We start from the raw sequence: 3,319 nt of genomic DNA, 5'->3' as shown, positions 1-3,319 counted from the left end.
AAGTGTAATAACTTTCTTACTCGTATGACACGTTCGGGCTTGTGTGTTGTTTTGTTTTAAACTATCATAAGCTTTAACTGCATACATGTTTCGTCTGTTATCGCCAGTGCTACAACAATACAAATACTCAATAATCTGCAAGTGACGTTAACTGTGAAACTTGGGCCACATATCGAAATGTTCAGCCTTACATGTTTGCGTTTGCTAACTTAAAGGTAAGAGTGTTGTTTTATATTAATAAATGTATGTATTATATATAACTATATGACTTTTTTTTAATGCTTATTGTTTTGCTTTCCTTTACTTTATATAATGATAATATAACTTGTATGATATGACAATTTAATTGTAAACTTCGATGCTTTTAATAAAGTTATTTAAAGAGTTTTAGTGTTTTAACCGATCGTAAACATTCAATTTAAATGCATTTGAGTGTACATCAATATGTGTTATATACAATAAGGATTGTGTACGACGAGTACAAACCTCACTGTAACGACTGTAATGTCTATGTAAACATTAAGTTAAGACTATAATTGTTTTCGTTATTATATATAATTATTATTGTGTTTATTGTTCTTCGTCTTCTTCGTCTTCTTCTTCGGCAAATAATTATAATGATGATGATGACGATGCTGGTGATGATGATGATGATTATAACCAGCAGATGGCGCACAATGTTCCCCTACTAATTCATTTCTAGAATGTGCGTGATTTGAGTTTGATTTTATCCCTTAAAAGTTGTAATTATCATCATCGTTATCTTCATTTCTACTATTATTACCACCAGATGGCGCACAACGTTCCCCTACTCGTGCTCACGTTTCTCGTGCTCGCTGCCTTCATCGTTGTGTGCGTCTTCAACGGACTCGCCAGCGGCGGCTCGAACACGGGTAAACGTCTTTGGAGATCTATTTTGACCCGGGCCCTAGGAAAACCGGGCTTAATGCATGTGCGGAAAGTGTCGTCCCAGATAAACCTGTGCAGTCCGCACAGGCGAATCAGGGAGAACACTTTCCGCCATAACTGGACTTGGAAAAATATGATAAAAGAAGAAAGTTTCGTCCCTTATACGCCTTTGCGGACTATCGATGCTCATCTGGGACGACACGTTACGGTCATTCACTGAACCCCGTTTCCACAGAGCGAGGCTAGTTTATAAAGGGTATTTACAACGGCATTAAATCGATGTATATTACACACTGATCATGGAGCGTTTGGCTTTCCGTTAGTTCATTTTCTTATAAAAGGATTTGATCCGAACAGGATATTTTTTAGTTAACAGGTTTTACGTGTGTGGTATTGTCCGTTATTGCAACAGCCTCTACAATCCACACATACTATTTTTGAATTACATTGACTTGAATACTTGTGCTATTTCTATTTACAATACGTAAGCTTTGTAAGCTCTTTGAATCTTGTTCACTTTGTCTAATGTTCTACGTCTATATCGGTAAAATACCATGATTTATTTTTATTTTTAAACATCACTTTCTACCGTATAAACGTGACTTATGATTTAAATGATGCGCGAATTATACCTTAATGTACGAGTATCTCCATTTTTTCGGCGACATTTCTAATTTCCGAACAATATTCTAACTTTTAAGAGAAAATAAGATCAACTAAATTATTTAATTAGTAGTCATATTCAGTTATATCGGTTATACAAATTTTCCGATTCACCTAAGATTTGACCTTAACCTTAGTCTGCTTGAGTCGAAATTGAAAGATAACATGATTCTATAGCTTGTTTGCGGGTTGTTTTCTGACAATATTGCAAAATAACCCCACATATTTTTAACGAAACAGGCAAATGTTTAACATAGAACAAATGAAAAAACAACATATGTATACTGACACAATAAATGAAGTACAGTGCGAACCGCAATTAATTTCACTGTATTGTTAATTCCAGGGCTCTACAAATCGAGCACGGGCGCGATTTCTGACAAATACTACGTCGAGATTACGCCTGCAGGCTGGACTTTTTCAATTTGAGGTTTCATTTACACATGGCAGGCACTATGGATCGTATACGCTATTGTAAACCTATTCAGAAAATCCGAGAAAGGACCCTACTACACGTATCCGGTACTACTTCTGATCCCCTTTCTGGTCACCTATGTGATCAACATGGCCTTGAACTGCGTGTGGATGGTGGTGTTCGATCGAGAAATTATGGAAGCGGCGTTGGCAGTTTTGTTCTCGATGTGCGTCACCTTGTACATTTGTATGTTCATCTCCTACCGAAAACTCGACCAGTCTGTGCAGGTCCTCGAAAAGCAGAGCCGATTTTCGGACGTATGGCTCACCCGAATGCTTGTACAGAATGGACTCGGGATTTACGCCACCTGGTGTACAGTGGCCACGCACCTGAACCTCGCTTTCGTTCTCGTGTACAGATCCGCTCATGACATAAGCAACCAAGACGCCTGCACCATCGCCCTGGGTATTTTGTCCGCCATTATTGTTCTATTCATAGTAACGGACTGGTTCTTCTTGGATCGGTTTTCGCGTTACACATTCACACCGTACTTAGTGTTGGTTGTAGCATTCGCCGGAAGTTTGTCGAAGAACTACGAAGAAGGGGCAAGAAACACGACATTTACAATTGTACTTTTAGCGGTTTCTGGCTTCGCTACTGTTGTTAAATTCATTCTACTGGATTACAGGCACTGTAGACGAACGGAAGGTGGGGTTAGAATCTCGGACGAAAGTATTGTCAAAGTGTAACATTCCCTTATTATGTACTAAATACTGTGCTTTAGGGGATGGATGAAGGTCGGTGATGCAAAGTTAAGATTTTTGCGGGAGAAAATCAAAACAAGGAGACAAACTAATACAGTCTTATTGAACTGTCAGACTTATATACGTCAATGAAAACCATGTTCAACGCTATACATGTTATGTGTTTGTGTGTGTGTAAATAATCTTATTTTGTTTTATCCAACATACTCGTCATTATTAAATTATTGTCATTTTATTACTATGTTTTACATTTATTTTGTATAATTAAGTGTAATAAATAAACTGTATTTAGTTTTTAATATTACAGTGTTTTCAGTCATTTCATGCAGTAAAATAACACCACGTGGACTATGCTCAAACTCTTCTGTTACAGGTGATAGTATACAGGGGGTGCAGAATCAACGGGGTTTTCAGGAGTTTACACACGGACGGAAAGAATGTAAACGCAGTGTTAAGAACTTTATTTTTGCAAATATCTCAAGTTATTGAAATTCATTTGCAAAAATGTTTAGTGCAAAAAAGACAGTCTGAATAGTGAATAGTCTGAAATCGGTAATAACATTTCACG

At 37.2% G+C, this 3,319-nt stretch overlaps 1 pseudogene; it reads left to right on the top strand.

Annotated features, from left to right (window-relative positions):
• Positions 1–790: 790 nt before the first annotated feature.
• Positions 791–3,050, top strand: LOC127831474 (uncharacterized; annotated as a pseudogene).
• Positions 3,051–3,319: the final 269 nt, after the last annotated feature.

The sequence above is a fragment of the Dreissena polymorpha genome, chromosome 5 (assembly GCF_020536995.1).
Source record: "Dreissena polymorpha isolate Duluth1 chromosome 5, UMN_Dpol_1.0, whole genome shotgun sequence".
In the NCBI taxonomy this organism is placed as follows: Eukaryota; Metazoa; Mollusca; class Bivalvia; order Myida; family Dreissenidae; genus Dreissena; species Dreissena polymorpha.
Note: the sequence above shows the minus strand (reverse complement) of the source record. Positions and strands in the feature narration are given on the sequence as shown.